Source organism: Pezoporus flaviventris, unplaced genomic scaffold (genome assembly GCF_033815535.1).
Source record: "Pezoporus flaviventris isolate CSIRO_AGI_PZ_B2104156 unplaced genomic scaffold, CSIRO_AGI_Pfla_v1 ptg000013l, whole genome shotgun sequence".
In the NCBI taxonomy this organism is placed as follows: domain Eukaryota; kingdom Metazoa; phylum Chordata; class Aves; order Psittaciformes; family Psittacidae; genus Pezoporus; species Pezoporus flaviventris.
In genome coordinates, this window is record NW_026892561.1 from 19,444,522 (window position 1) to 19,461,250 (window position 16,729).

Consider the following 16,729-nt stretch of genomic DNA (forward strand, 5'->3'; position numbering starts at 1 on the left):
GTTAGTTTAAAGGGGGTGAGCTGTATGTACCTCTCACCTTGGGCATTAAACATTTATGCGATTGAACATGGTCTCTCCTGTTCCTCAGGCAACCTCTTTTTTGGAGGGAAATGATAAGCACAGATGAGTTTCTGCTGGTATAAGTTTGCAGATCTGGCAAATGCTTTTAGAAATCTTGTGATTTTGGGATCACCCTGCATATCCTTAATTACTGACTCCATTCTTGATCCCCCAGAAGTTACAAGGAAACATGAAGCAAAGTTTTTCTGAAATAGCATGCTGCAAAGCCCCTTATAGGCAGCTCAGTGTGCAGCCATGGATGTGGGGGTACAGGAGTTTCCTTGCTTGCATGTGGCCTGTTGCACTATTCAGTCTCAGTATCATGGGGTTATGGAGATCCAGAGTCATAGAAGAATGAAGAGGCTGAATCAACCTTATCTTGTGCACATATAATGTGTGTGAGTTGGATATCAGTCTTCAGTGGAGGAGCAAAAAAAAAGAGGAGAGACTATGGGTGATGGTGACTTCTCACAGCAGGGAGGGCATCTTGGTTTTGGTGAGATGTGGTCTTCTATTAGCTTATTTCTGTGGAAATGTAGAGGTGGGATGGTTGGCTGCTCAGACTGGGATGGTTGGCTGCTCAGACTGGGATGGTTGGCTGCTCGGACTAGGAAGGTTGGAGGAGCTTTTTTCTGTGTGGCTTTGGTTGTTTCAGAGGTGGTAAATATCCTGGGTAATGGGTGCCTGCGAAGTTTGTCTGAGTTTCTTGTGGCCTCCCAGTGAACTCGAAGTAAACTGGGGCTGAGGCTCTCTTTTCCTTCTGCATCCTCTCCTGAGAAAACTGGAAATGCATAAACCTGATGCTAATTGTTACTCTGACTGATAACAGCAATTAGGGTCTGTAATTCGAGATCAAGTCTCTGCTATGTGGAGTGTTGTAACTGCTGCCTGGGGGAGCTCTCTGCGAAATACTCTGAGCTGGCATGCTTCAAGGATGCTCTGGGATGCTCCTAAATGCTACCAGCTTGTAAAGGGAGGTGTGCGTGTTTCCACTGAGCTGGACTAACTGTGCCCTAACGCCATGATTTATTTCAGAATCACACACCTAATCTGCTGGTGAGATCTTTGCTCCCTCACTTCCCACTGCATGGCACAACTGGCGGCACAACGGGCTGCCCTGCCTCTCAGGAAGGGCTGCTGCAAGAAGGCACTGCCTTTCCTGGCTCTGCAGTTCAGGCATCCACTTCCCAGATGCTTTCGGTCTCACGTGGGTCCCGCTGGGCATGGCAAGGCCATGCTCATTTAGAACTGTTATTTATTAGAAGAAGTGCTGGGTGATGACCTTGTCTCTGTCCCTTCAGCTCCTGGTGATATCTGTGACGCAGCTGGTCTTGGAAGGTCACTTGTTTCACCTCGCTTAATGATAACACTGTAGAAAGCAAGCTTTCATTGCTTGCTTGAGTGTCAATGGTACATGAATATTAATGAAACCTTGGTGGTCCTGTGGTGCTGTCATGGCTGCGGAGAGCTCATTTGGAGCTGCTGGGCAGTGCGCGGAACTCCGTGATGGAGTGATAATAAAGTGTTCATGAACTCTGCTCTGAGGTGCTGCTCAGGACTTTGAGCTTGCAGGCTCCTGGTGCAGCAGTATGAGACTGGCTTTTCTGAAGCTGGCTCTGCACAACAACATGAGCATCAGCAGGGGAGGGATGTTTTGAATGCTGCAGGTATGGGGGAGTTTGTTGGTTGCAACTTCAGCTGGCACATGGTCTGGTTAATGGAACCTAATGTTCTAAGGTGCTGAGCTGGGATTGGGGCAAGGGCAGATGCAATGCAACATCAATTAAAATGGTCTCTTTGGGCTGCTGGTAGTGGGTGGGAATTGCCATAAGGAATGTGATGGTGGTTGTTATATGCACAAGAGTAGAGCATAAATTGGAGTCTGCAGGAAGCGAGCTTTTGCTGAATTAATCCAGGCAAGTCCCTCCCAGATTCTGCTACCCTGTGTGGAAAAGTCAGGATTACAACTGAGATCTTGTAAATAAAACAGTTGGGTTTGGAAAAATGAGGCTTTTTACATACTAATCCGGAATATATTAAACAGTGCATGCTGCCTTTAATCAGTATATATTTAATATCCGGGCTTGAATGGCAGCAGAGTTGTTCCTCAAAAGATTAACATGGAGAGAGGACCCCAGATCTTGCTCTGAGTCCTTATGTGGCTCCTGAAAGGAGAACCCAGGGTTAAGCTGTATGTGGTAGATAGTTGTTAGCTCTTATTTTCTTACCTCTGGAGAATAATCTGCTTCTCTCCTCGAGTAGAACAGACTTCACTTGCTCTGCTTGTGCTTAAAGCAGTATCTTCTTCCCTTCCTACCTTGGGTGTTCCCTTGCCACAGAGGTTGAAGGAAGATCCTTCTGCATGGATTTCTGTTGGATCAGGGCCATAGGAATTTGGCAGTGTCTGATTATATAATGGCCGTTAAAATACATACATCCTTCCTAAAAACCTTTGTATACCGGTGCCTGTAGGAATTGTGCCTTGACCGGGTTTTCGCATCATGCTATATTGCTGTGCAGACTTTTGCTACACAGAGGGACCATTCCAAAATCCTCTGATCAAGAGGAGCACTGCCTTTCCTGCAGGTCCTGCCAGATGTGGCACAGCTGAGCTCACTTAGATCTAAAAGAGCACACGTGTTGGCTTGTGTCCTCTCCAAGCTTATGGCCGCTGCAGTCAGCTGTGTCTTAGCAGTGTAGAAAGCCTTCAGGGCCTGAAATCTACCTGCATTCTACAAAGTTGATCACCTCCTTCATTTAACTGTTAAGGACGAAATCCAAAGGTGGGAGCCAATGGCTGTGTGTTAATTCTTATCACCATGTCTGGCAGCCTGGTCAAACTGGCTTCCTTTTACAGTAAGCAAGGTATGAACAGATCAGAAAGCTGATCCTTCCCTCCAGTTACCCAAAAACTCACAGAAGAGCATGGCTGGTGTAGGAGTATCATGTGCCCAGGGAACTGGCTAATCGGTTCTGCAATTGGTTAGCATGGCCTTGGGAGGGTTGTGGCAGAAGTAGGAGGAAAAGGCACATTCACCAGGCAGGAAGACTAGGGCTGCCTTTGGGAAAGGTGCAGAATGGTTTCACAATTCCTCATCTTTGCTCCGACACACTGGAGATCCTTAGCCCTCTGATGGGTAGGAAAGACAAACCTACAAAGTGTTCTCTGAGCCTGTGCCCATGCACCAGTGTGTCAGAGAATAATCCATGTGAGTGAAAAACAAGAGGGGCTGCTGTACCTGTGAGCCCTGAGGGACATATGCCACTGCTCTTGGAGATTTAAAGCTCTGAATATTACCTTGAGGATGTGGATTATATTTGCAGAGGGGATAAAAAGAAAAAACTCCAACTGTTAGAAGGTTTTGGCAGTGTAGAGTGATGTGTCACCTTTCTTGACATGTTTGTCTTCAGTGGAGATTGTATCTAGTGGTAGGATGAAGAGATGTTACATACTGTATGGTGTTAATTATGAAGGGAAGATCACATGAAAATCGAATGAAATTGAAACCTTCTGCATTTGATATTCCCAGAGTTGAAGTCCTCGGTACATCTCATTAGTTTAAAAACCCTGATGGAGAGAGCTCAGCTTCGAACAGGAAATTGATATGACATTGAGACCTGGGAGAGGATTAGCTGCCTGCCTCTGAACTTGTCCAAAGGAGTTGAACATGTAAATGTTCCTATAGAACAGCTCCCTGCAAGAATACATGCTGGTTAATTAAGGCCCCTGGGACCACACAGCTGCAGTGAGGGAGGGGTAAAATCAGTCCGTGAAGTCTTGCTGCTGTGTTCTCTCTGCGGTGAAAATGCTGCATGAGCTATATAGGCAAGTTCAAAGCTTTGAGTGTGCAGGCTCTACTTAGGTGCTGGTGAAAGAGATGCTTTGTTTGTTATACTTCTCTGTGAGCTTTGCCGGCACTGGATTAGGATTGAAGTAAACAGGGTATGGTGTTCTGGGGCTAATGTGTTATCCCATCTGGTGGAGGTGTCTGCAGAGGGTGCGTGGCTGGGAAGTGAACCTGGGTTTCACTCACAAGTGACGTTAGGACTGTCTTTTGTGGCAAAGTGTTGGGTTCTGTTTTGGGCCTCTGCAGAGATGCTGAGGGCCTAAAGCTCAATACCAAAACACATCTGGTTTCTGTGGCCCATCATCTTTGTTCTAATGGTATGAAAATTGTGACACCAAGACAACACCCTTGCTGTATACAGAAAGCTGCAACTGGTCTTTTTTTAGGTTTGCCAGGGAATGAAGGCCATCAGATATACCATGCCTGTCAGTTCTTACCTGTGAGCCTATCTGCTTTGGGCCCTGCTGGGTTTACCATTCTGATGAAGCGCTTTTTGTAACAGCTATATGTGGAGAGAGGATATTTCCCATTTTTTCTTGCAAACACCAGCCGGTGCTGTGTGCACTCTGAAGGTGAGGTGCTGATGATGAAGAATCCATGACTTGGCAGCACACCACGTTTTCAGCAGTATTTTGCTCCTTTTGAAAACAAAATGTGTTTGGAACAACTGTGATCTCTGTGGCGGGTGCAGTTTGCAGACTACATATTTCTTGTGTGTTCAGAGGGCACTTACTAGTTGGGACACTGCAGTCGCTGGGCAGGATTACTGGAAGGAGAGCTAGTGGGACCCTTTACTTCCAGTGGAGTGACAGAGGCTGTGGAAGCCTACTGGGATCTGTCTGTCAGCGTGATGCCTCTGCTTTGAACAGAAACCCCTGACCAAGTAGCCAGGAGGTGACAGTCTGTGCATCCCTCCAGCATGGCCCTCCTCTTGTCTCTTGTTGAGGCAGTGGCCTGTGACAGGCTGTGTGGTCATGTGGAGGCAGGGAACCTCTTCACTCATCCTCTGCCTGTGCATCTCTCAAGCCTTGCTTAAAATAAACAGACCTTCAGGTTCTCCATTGGAAGAACAGCTCCAGTGAGGAGCCCCAGAGGAGAACCCTTGTCCCAGCACAGTGCATCACTCACGCTGACGCTGCTGGAGATGATGTTGATTGGAGCAGGGAGCTGTGCTTTATGTAAATTGATGGTGTTGCAGCTTCCATCTGAGGATAGTCTAGATGGGGACTCACCAGCTTGAAAAAGACATGAATGAGGAGGACTTGAGACACACCTATAAAATCACCCAAGAAGCTGATTAGGAGGCAGTTGTTTGTTGTTTCCTGCAGGGCAAGAAGCTGGGCCTCCCCACCAAAAACAGTGGGCTGCAGGTTTAAACCAAACAGCACTACATGCTGGGAGTGGGGGGGTAGGGACTCATTCAGCCCTGTAAACTTTCCTGGGATGCTGTGGAGGCCAAAAAAATATCATGAACATTTACAACGGAATTTGGTAATTTCATGGCAGATAACTCTTGATGATGGGTTTAAACACAGCCCTGGAGTGATTTATAGCTTGAGAGTTTCTAAGTGCTGGGCTGCTAGGAGCTGGAGAAATGTCCTGGGAAAACACCTCCATGTTCCACCTTCTGTTCAGTTCTTTCCATTAGCATCAAGCTTGGTTGTTGTTGGAGACAGGAGGCTGAATTACAGGTCTCCTGGCTGGTGCTGTCATGAGTGGACAAAGGTGGGTAAATGACCCTCGCATGCATCATCTAAAGTAAGATCCTCCTTTCTGGGGGGCTGCAATCAAAAGAGCCATTTCAGGTCTAACACTGGTGACACATGTTCCTTGGTACAGGCAGATGCTCGAGTGACTTCTCCAGTGCCCAAGCCTGCCTGTGCAGAAGTTGAGGCTATGTTTAGGGAGTTGCTTGGTGACAGTTCTGTGCAGTTTTAGAGAATTAAACAGTAAGTAGGATTAATAAAAATGTATCAAAATATGTAAACATACATATCACATCTCTTTGATAATGAGGGAGCAGTTAATAAGTATTTGCAATCAGTGTTCTTACCTGAAAGATTTCTCTGAAAGCATTTCCGAGGCTGCTCAAACAACTCATTTATTTCCATCATTTTAACAACCTGTTTGCTCAAGGCAATTGAAATGACTTGCTTAAAGAGCTGTCTCTGCTCCTTCCCACTGACAGCACACTCCATTTTACTAAGCCTTTGCTTGGTTTCTGGCTTCTGACTGTGTCCTGAGCAGCTGGGATAGATCCTGGACCAAGTACTGGCTGGGTTCCTGCCCTGATGGAGATGTTGGCAGGGCAGGTGGGCAGCCTTTCGTGACAGTGACTGACTGGTTTATAATCATGCACGTGGACATCCCTACCCAAAAGCCAGCATATACAAGAGCTGCCTTGATGCACAGCCTGGGTGTATGTGTGTCACATGGAAACACGTGTACTGGTTGGAGGAGCACTGTTTTGGCAGCTTTGGGAGCAGAGCACTTCTTTGTTATTCTGCTGAAGCAGCTCTTCCCACTGATGTGTCTTGAGGGCTAGTAGGACGTTGTTTTTCTTAGTCACCCAACTGCTGTGCCTGGTGCTTTCAGTGCTTTGGTGAGCCATTGTATGCATCCTGGTTCTGCTGTGGTGTAGAGATGCAGGTCCCTACCTGCTGCTTCCAGGACATGTGGGCATCACATAGGTATGGATGACTTCTTTCTTTGGGCTGTTGGAGTAATATTTCTTCCTCTTTCTAGAAAGCCACGTGTGGGTAGCTGGCTGGTTGCCAGAGCAATGCACCTCTTGAAGACTGTATGATTAATTGAGGGTGGTGCAGGGATAGTCTAGATCTCCATGACACCAGTCCAGCAAATTTGTCTTGGTCCACCAATTTGTCTTGGTCCTAGCACAAATGAGTGTTGGGCCTGTGTCTCTTCCTGAAAGAGCTCTGGAGCTGGAGCATGAGCCTTAAAATGTTGCTGTCCTACCTCCCAGCTTGGGCACAGCCCAGGATAAAGCTTTGAAAGGTTAGTGCAAAAACTGGGGATAATCCCTGCCCACTAGCAATCACAACTTACCTATGGAAAGTTGGCTAAGGAAAGATGTCAGATGAGTCGAAGCTTCAGCTTTCAGAGTTTTTTTTCCATGTATTTCTAGCAAAGATTTCAGTGTTCAGGCTGTGCTGCTGCTTTGCCTTCCTCTGAGGCCTGGGGAGTTGGGAGGCATGTGGCTTGTGGTGTTCCCCTGTTCCCTGGGGTTATTTTCTGTCCTCTCTGAGGATGTGTTCGGGCTCTGCTTTGTGGGATAACTAATAAGGCTGTCAGACCCCTTGTCCCAACAACCTGAGAAGATGAATAGTCTAACATGTGCAGCTACCTTCACAGGTCCTGAGGCCCCAGCAGGAACCAGCCCCATGACAGATGAGCTGACAAGCAGGGCTGACACAATTGGGTCAGTGCAAATGGTGAAGAGATGGAAGCCGTGACTCTTTCTCCCTTCCACTTGGTACCCCAATGCCTCTGGGCCAGACAGTGGCCACTTATCACCACCTCCTCCGGTGACTGCTGTAAGCTGCAGCATGAGAGCCTCATCTAGAGGAAAGACACCAGTCATGGTTGTAACGCTGCTCTGTGGAGCTGCCATCTGTCCTCTCCTTGGATGTCACTGCAAGGGCAGCCTGGGAACATAACCCAGCACTGATGGTCTGTCAGATAAGCATCTGGTTAGACTGTGTTCTACATTTCTACCTTCCCAGCACACTGTGGTGCTGCCTTTCTCCAAAAAGGTGATCCTCATGTACCTGCACATACAGATGTGTGTGTGTATATATATATATATATATATATATATATATATATATATATATATATAATTTTTTTAAAGAGCTCAAACGTTGTGCTTTGTGGCTTGGGGCCTCTTCCCCTGTCTGGCCTCCTGCAGCCTCTCACCATTCTGTGCCTCTTCTCTCTCAGCTGGAGCCTGTTTGTGTGCTGAGGGAATGGTTAGCTGTTTGGAGAGGACTGTGCAAATAATTGCATGAGTTTCTTCTTTTGTGGATGGGTGAGGAAAAATTGACAAGGCAGCTGCAAATGAGTCTTGTGAGTGTCCTGGAGTAGTGAGCTGAGAGCTCTGAGCCAGTCTTAGTGTGCAAAATCCATTAGCCACAAGCAGAGCTGCTTCTGGGCTCAGCATTCAGTACCTGTTACGGGCTGAATTAGTCCCTAATTTCTGTCCCTTACAGTTAAAATGACTTGGACATTTCTTTTTGAGATGGGGTATTGCTTCTGACTAAGGACCCTACAGCCATGGCTCTAGTGACTATTAAATTGTTCTCAGAAATGCAGTAATTGCCTTGCCTCTGGGTCACTGTAGGCTGGTGCTGTCACCTGTGCTGTGGGGCTGGAAGAGGTGCTTTGCTTTGCTTTAGGAAAGCAAATGCTGAGACACATCTGAAGACTCAATGGCTGGAGTTTAATAAGATCAATATCACCTCTGCAAAAGATTACATGGTATACTAGGCAGCAAATAGACCACTTCTGCTGGATTTGGAAACCATTTATAGAGTCTATTAGGGATAGTAAGGTAGAAGGGACGTATCCAGAGTGAATTGAACAGACACAGTAGTTGGGACTCCCATTAAGAGTTTTGCAGTCTATTAAATAATGGAATTAAAAGCAAAATAAATGAGGAGGTTTTGTTCAAGAAGCTTTACCTGCAGCCACATCATCAGCTGACATGACGGAGCTGGGCTCTGGCACCCTTCTGGCTGTTTCTGCTGCCTGTAGAACAGCTGAGCCAAGGTGGTGGCTTGACTCTGCCTTAAAACTGAAGCTTCACCCTTGCAGAAAGAACAGAGGAGAAAAGAACTGCCAAGATGACAAATGCTTGCTCCTGTATCTATTGGCCAGTGCTGCCACCCTGAAGCCTTGAAAGGTGTTGTGAGGAGATGTCTATCAGGCTTCTGTCGTGATAGAGAAGAGCCAGTCAAGGGGCAAGCTTGGAGATCCTCGCTGCTCCCACCTAGCAGCTTGTTGAGTCTTCCACTGCACAGTTGGGAAGTCAAAAGGTGCCTTGTGCTCAGGAACATCCCCATTTCTCCTGTTCCCATCCCTTGTGCCACACCACGTGCTCTGCAGCCAGTGTTAATGCTGCTGCTGTATGTGTCCCATGGTGGGCTGACTTGAAGAGCATCTTTCGAAACAGCCTCTCTGGGCCTGAGCCACTCTGTCAGCCTTGTTTGAGCTGCCCTTGTGCTGCCATCACCTCCTGCGGTGTGCCCTCAGAATAATTAACTCTAATAACAGATGAGCGATAGCCTGCTCATAGGAGCCTGCTCAGCCCCTATCATTTCTCCAGTGCTCTGTCCAGTCTCATTTGAAATACTTTGCAGGATGAATTACAGTGCTCTGAGGGAATCTGCAAAATAGGATCACAGGCCAATTGAATCCATCTGCAAAGTGCGGGAGGATAATATATCACCTTATGGATGGATTCCACTCCCCCTTTTGTTGTTTTAAAACTCCTGAAGCTAGTAAGAACAATAGGCACTTTAAGGAAGAAGCTCTGTGATGTATTGAGGAGCTGGATCAGCCTGTGCTAACTGAAAGTGGGTGATGCAGAAGGAAAGTCAATGCTGATGATGTGCATGGCAGCAATGGGTAGGGAAGTCAGCCGGGGATTTATACTGTGGTGCTGCCTGGCACGGTCACTCCGAGAGCAGAGTAACAGTATGTGAGGCTGTGGGAGTGTGCCATGGGGTAAAGTGTGCTGGGGGAGGCAGAAGTGGAGAATGTTTACCAGCCCTGGGAGGCCTCAGGGACAAATATACCCTGCTTAAGTCAGTCAAAGCAGTCTCAGTAGGAGCCATGCGGGTTCTGTGACCCACGTGGAAGTCTTCAGTATCCCAGACCATCTCAAACAGCTCTGTGAGCTGACATGAGGGCTCGTGAAATGAGCACAGCCCTCAGGGTTTGTATTAGCAATTCCTGGCTGGCTGTCCTGGCCCTGCTCCCCAGGGAGAGCTGCTGAGGGCACTCACCTCAGCTCTTGGCCCTGGTGTGGTTGGATTGGCAAGAAAGAAGTTAACCCCTTTGCACTTCAGGTGGGTTGAGGTTGGCCTAGGGTTAGCTACCAAGCCTCCCTTCCTCTCCAGCTGGGATGCTCTAGCCGTTGCCCGAGGGGGAAGGGAAATGAGTTAAACCCATCTTCAGACACGTTTGTATTGATTCTGTCACTTTCTTGCTGCTTGCTGACAGGTGATGGATGGCTCATAATGCGACCGGCACAGTACATTACGTTTCCCATCCAGGGACTCCTAAATCATTTCAAATTTTCAAATTCCCTAATCAATATTTTATCAGTAGCAGAAGAAAGCGGAACAGACCCATTTCTCAAGAGGTAGAAGAGTGAGTGTGTGTGGATGTGTGCCTGCACATACATAGGCATGTGAGTTTGTGTATTTATAATCACAACTAAAGCACTGTTAGTACAACAATTATAATGCCTGCAACCATAAAAGTAAATACAGAAGTAGGACCAGGAGCAATGCTTATATTTAAGTGACTTCAGTGTGAAGTAAATTAGAGGTTTGGGTTTCTGATTTGAATGTGCAGGATTAACACTTAGAGGGGTTTGAACTGATTTTTCAAGCCAGTCACTCCATCCTTAGGCAAGGTGTGGGGGGGGTCAAGGCAGATGGAAACATGCCTAGTTTTTGGGGGAAGGCAACTGTATTTGCAACCACCTCTAGTTCAGTGAGGCTCAGATCTGTCACCTGCTGTTGAAGCAGTAATAGGGAAATGTTCCTAGCAAGCCTGTCTGGAGTTGGATTAGGTGGCCCAAGTGGTTGGTTGTGTGGAATTTTAACTGAACATGGTGTTACTTTCTTGGGACCAGAGTGTAGAGGACAGGGGAGGATCCTATTGCTGCTGTGGTGTGCCAGGTCCTAGAATGCTGGAAGACTAGGTGGGAATGTGCTCGCAAACGTGTGCTTGAGCTGGTCCTGAGCAAACTGTGTGCCTTTCTACTCCTCTGATGGTACTTGCTGTTGCAGTAGGTGGTCCAGGACCAGCTGTGGTGGGACCTGGTGTGGTGGGGCTGAATGAGGCTAGAGAAGGAAATACTGGTTCTTTTTGTAGAAGGCTACAGGTGGGATCTGTGATGTTAGGCTACTGTATGAAGTGGCTAGTTCCAGATTGAGACCCAGATCCAGTGGCTTTGCATATTCTCCACACTGGGCTACCTTCACCATTAGCTCCTAGTTCTTGTCTGGCATCTGGGTTTCTGTTGGGTTTTGGGATGGAAAAGCTCAGGGAAGAATGGAGCTAGTTCCCTCTGCTGTAGGAGGGAGGCTGTGAAAAGTGGAGGCAGAACAGGGCTTCCTCCCTTCCCCTGCAAGATGATCCTGGTGTGACAGCCAGGCCAGGGGAGCAGGAACTTACTTGTTGGGCCCAGAGATGAAAGCTTTCCTTAGATTTTCCCTTTGCTGGTGGTCCTGCATGTGTGCTACCCGAATCACTGACCTCTTTTGTTCAACAGCCTGTCTCCACTGAATTACCTGTTCTCTTAGAGTGTTTTTATTTATTTATTTTTATTCCCAGGCTGGATGTTTTCCAAGTAAAAAATTTATTCTTAAGATGTTGTTTTCCCTCCTCTGAAGAGAGCCTCCAAACAGCACAGATGTGAGGCTAAACATAACCCTTCTTGTTACTGTCACCTCTCCTCAGCATTTGCCTGAGTGATCTGGTGTTGTCTTTTGCTTCTGAGTGTTGTTTCACAGCTTGGTTGTGGCTTGCTGCTGGAGCATGCAGCATGGTGTAGCTTGCAAGAGACAGCAGGGTTGCAGGGTTACTGGTCTTGGGCACATGTGGCTGGAGTTCAGGTGTGGCACTTAGCAAAATCTGTGCTTTCTGACCTTGTCCTAGGCTATGTGGGGACCCTTAGCTCTTTTGGCTAGTGTGATGGTATAGGTTGTGTAATAGGAGAGTTAGACTCTGTTTGGTAGAGGTAATGTCAGTGAAAAGATGTCATTTGTAGAAAAACTTCCTGTCTTTCCATGGCAGGCTCTGCACAGCCTCTCTTAGGAGGAGAAATGCATGCTCTTTTCCCAGGGCAGTAGCTGCCTCACCACCAGTGAGGAGCTATTATACTACTACATTTTTGTACCAATATTTTTCTATGTATTCAGAGATACCTATGGGCTTGCTCCAGAGACTGGATCACAGCTTTGGGTCCCTATTTAGGTGAAGTATGCCATCATCCCATGCTCTGGTTTGGTAAGGATGGGAAAGGGCTTTGGTTTGTGTTGTATATAGGGCTCCCTTCCCCTAGAGGGTGTGTGTGTAGCTGGAGCTATCCCTTGGGTCTTAGGTTGATCATTGACAAGAGACACATGGAAATAACTGATTTTCCTTTTCTGAAAGCCAGGGCATGATCTGCTAGAGCAGGAATTCTTCTGAAGGGCTCCTGCATACTTCATGCCCATCTGTATACAGGAGGCAGGTTGTAAAAGGCTGCTTTTCCAGTTAAAGAATGGAAGACTTTAACTGGGTGACAGACTTAATTGAACCAGGGACAAGTTACTGTTTGCTGTGTCATTTAATGGTCTCATGGCCATTTGGAGTTGGGTCTGAGAGCCCTGTGGTGAAGTGGAGCTCGTTCAGCCGTGCTATGCTGGGCAGTGTGTGTCTGTGATTCCTGGAGCAGAGCAGGAGAGAGGAAAGAAGGTACTAAGGTGCCTCCCAGAGAAACAAGGTATTTATCATGTAGCTGCCACCATCCACTCTTCAAAGTAAACTTGGTCACCCAGACTACCTGCTGCCTTCTCTTTCATGTGCAATAGCATGAATTGCCTTTATTTCCTTTGCTTTGGTGTTAACATCTTCTTGTTCTGATGCTTTCTGAGGATGTCATGTATTTCACTGTGAGTGGACAAGAGTCGGACTCGGACCCAGACCTTGGTGCTTCACGGTTGCCATCTCTGTCGCACATGTGTGAGTCCCTGTCAATAGCTGATCTAAGCAACTGCTGCATTCAGATGATAAACTCAAGTCCTTCAGCAAAAGAGGTGAAGCCCATTGCTGGGCCACAGCTGACTTTAAATATTGTCTCCCAGGTGAGAGATGTTCTGAAAAACCTGAGATAAAAAATGGGCTCTTAGAATTTGAAAAAGTTAGCTATGGAATTCTGTGTTGCAGTTTGCATCTTTATGGTTGCTGTGCCTGGGAAGAGGGGAGAAGCTGGGAAACTCTCTGCAAGCAACATAGCTCAAACAGGAGGAGATGGGATGACAAAGGGCAGTGCTTAACCCCTATTTGTCCTTAGGATAAGGAAGGTGTTCAACCCTGAATCTCCACACACAGCTTTACCCTATATCTTGCATGCTTTAAAACATGCTTAAGGGTCTTGAAGGGATTTCAGGTTAGGAGTGGGATTTTTATCTTCTGGGATAAAACCCTGTGGCAAAGAGATCTCAGCTTGGCTCACCATCTTCCTCAACTGCCAGGGCTAGGGTATCTTGTGCCTTGTGCTGTGGAACAGAGCTGCATGTGGTGGTACAGCTGCTGCAAGGACAGAGGCCTGTTTTTTTCAGTTAGCCCGCTCTTTGCTGCACTTGGGCAAGGAGAACATGGGTTGAAGTTACCGAGAGAGTTCATGACAGAACTGGCAGTTGCCAGACTGCCCAGAATATCTTGGAAGGAAACAAATGTTGAGTAGCTCAGAAGTGCAACACAATGGCTCTGCATGGCTTTCACATGAACTGGGGTGGTATGAAAAGGGAGTGCACAGCTGGTTTTAATAGCTGGCTTAAAGGAAGTCCCTTTGTTCATGTAGTCTTTGTTTCAAGTGGTCTGGGGAGGTGAAATCCTCTTGTCTCATCTGGGTCTAAACTGGGTACTGATAAGCAAAGAGCTGTTCTTCTCTGCCAGCCACTTCTGCCAAGCCAGAAATAGCCTGCTGGAGTAAGCTCACCATAGCAGCATTTCTCATTCAAAAGTTAATAAGCTTTGAAATTGGATTTTAATCAACTAATCTTTGATCCTAAGCACTAAGCTTGATTAGGAGGGTCCAGTAAACCAAGCTTCATCTTTCTTCAGTGCTTTTTTTCGCTCCAATCTAGCAAGTAGGGGCTTAGAAATGTTTTAGCATTTGAGGACTTGCATGTTTTAGGGTTGCCCTGGCTCTTTTGATGCAATCCATCCCATGAATAAATGGAAAAACTGATCTCTGGTGGACATCTGCTCTTCCAGGGCTGAAGCTTCTAAATGTTTTTTAATGCTCCTTTTGAGGAAAGTGCTAGAGCTTTTTGAATCCAACCCTTTGTCAGAAATTAGATGAGGTGGGACATGGGATAGAAGATCTGCTGTGGCCCTAACAATATTCCTCGTGTTCCCTGCATCAGAATAGGGTACCATGAATCCAACAGAATCATAAGGTTGGAGGAGTGTCTTGCAATTGATTAGTCCAACTTGCCTGCTCAAAGTAGGGTCAACTAAAGCAGGCTGCCTGGGACCACATCCAGTGAGTGAATACCTCCAAGGGTGGATGCCTCTCTGGGCAACCTGTTAAAGTGTTAGATTACCCTTACAGTAAAAAAAGGTCTTGTGTTTAAATAGAATTTCTTGTCTTTCGATTTATGCCTGTTACCACTGAGAATAATATGTCTCTGGTCTCTTTACTCCTTCCTGTGAAGTATTTATGCACATGAATAAGATTCCCCTGAGCTTTGTCTTCTCTGGAGTAAACAGTCTCAGCTCTCTCAGCCTCTCCTTGTATGTTGGATGCTATCACCTCTCCTTCCCTGTTTGGTGTCATCTGCAGACTTGCTGAGTGTGCTGTGTCATGTCATCCAAGTCACTGATGAAGGTCATTAAGGGCCCTTTCTTCCTTTCTTTGTGGATTTTGCCAGGCAGCAAGGGAAACTATAGTGGACTCCAAGGTTATGTAGTTAAACTTCCACACAAGGGATAGATTCAGTTCAGTCAGACCTCTCCAACTTGCTATTCAGCCTCCCCATAATTCTGACCAAACACTCCTGTCTTAGTTTACCTTCCAAAGGCTTTTTTCTCAATCAGATGGAGTAGAGGCTGATTTTAGTTTTTTTAAAGGTGCATTTAGATTCTGCTGCACAGGCACCTATTTCCTACAGAAATACTGGCTTAGTGAGCCAAACACAGCTCTTTCCTGTGCTTATCTATTGGTCAAATCTAATGGGAGACATTTCTTCTGGCAGCAGAGGCACATGGCTTGCCTACTGTACTCTAGTTATCTGGAGAGCCAACCCATGCGCTACTGTTCTATTCAGGGTTGGGGCTAATGAGCACCTCTTTCATTAACATGTTGGCACCTGGGCTGCTGGGAGAGTGGTGCAAAGGTCAGGACTTACCAGAGGTGGTTTGGATTTGATAGTGTGGTGGCACAGCGCTTGGCAAGCTAGATGTGCTGTCTCTGTGCAGAGTCCCTGTGTGTGTCTGCTCCCCAGTACTTCTGCTGGCTGCTATGGAGGATGTTGTATTTCCCTTGCCCTGGGCTATGAACCACTGGCTAGACATTTCTCTTCTTTCCTCTAAGGAAGGACAACAGAGGGAGTATAATGGTCCTTCCAAACACATTTTACAATGTAGAATATGTCTGTCCAATATAAAACTGCCCTGATGGCCAGCTTTTACTATTTCCAATACTTTTCAGGGAAGTTAAGCTCTGTGATGGTACTTGCTAGGAATATGAACTGTGGTATGGTAGCTTTAGGGGGGCTGTCAAGCTTGTACTAAGTTGGCAGGTAGTTTGAAGGGAAGCTGCTCTACTGAACAATACTTAGCTGGCCCTATGGAAAACAGTGTGCTTAGGGTGAGTCAGCTACCTCTGAAGGTGATGTTTCCAGCCTGCCACAGCCACGTGATAAATTACAAATGACATTAATCTATGTCAGGCCAGCCAGGCCAACACAGTTAATATAGCTGATCATACCAAGTCATGAAGAGGAATCAAGTTAGCCTGATGAGCATCTTCTAAAAGCTCTGAATCGTACAGATCCATGGGGTGACCCCAAAGTTCCCCAAGCTGCAAGTGGATTTTAGACGCTCTCAGCTGGGATGATCCTTAGAGGGGGTTCAGAGCAGGTTTGATGCCCCACAGAGTGGTAGACAGGGTCCCAAAAGCCTTTCCCAGGACATGCTCAAAATAGAGGTATCTTGCCTTATGTAGTCCCAGCAGTGAAGAGAGGATGCCTTTGCACAAGCCAATCTGCAGAGCCTTTCTTAGGTTTCCTCCTCATTTGTTTTTCTTTCTTACTTGCTGTTTCTACCGAGGGCTAGTTTTCTGCTTCTTAAGTTCAGATAAAGATTCCCCCTGACAAACCTCAGTCCCCTCATGTGTTGCCAAAGAGGTCTCACTGTGGTGGCATTTGGTGGTCAGTTATTTTGCAAAGCTTTTTTGGAGTGAAATTGCTCAATCCCATAACAGAGGAGCAGGAAGTCTAGTATGTCTAAACAGTGTCACAGGATTCAACTTGTCCAGCAAAAGCTCAAGATCTTTCCTCCTTGTTACTGCCAGCCACTGGAAGGACTAGAATCACTGGAAATGTCCATTGCATATAGAAGAGGCACTGGCTTTAGGGGAAGCTGTGGAGTTTACCTGTCCTAGCTGGCTAAACTTCCTGCTCTTTATAAACCATATACAGCCACAGTGTAAACCAGAGGGGTGGTATTTCATGTGTGCCATTATGATGAGCAAGGTGATCTAGGAGCAAGAGCTTGCTGACACAAGCAGCTGCTCTCTTCTGGAGAGTGACCCAAGCTAGAGCTCTATGGTGAGCTACTTTCAAGGGTTCCAAATG

General features: G+C 46.7%; 1 long non-coding RNA gene across 3 annotated transcripts in view; it reads left to right on the forward strand.

The window, feature by feature from the left end:
• Positions 1-16,729, forward strand: part of LOC133268640 (uncharacterized) — a 93,716-nt gene that overhangs the window by 351 nt on the left and 76,636 nt on the right. The gene's annotated exons all lie outside the window — the stretch shown is intronic.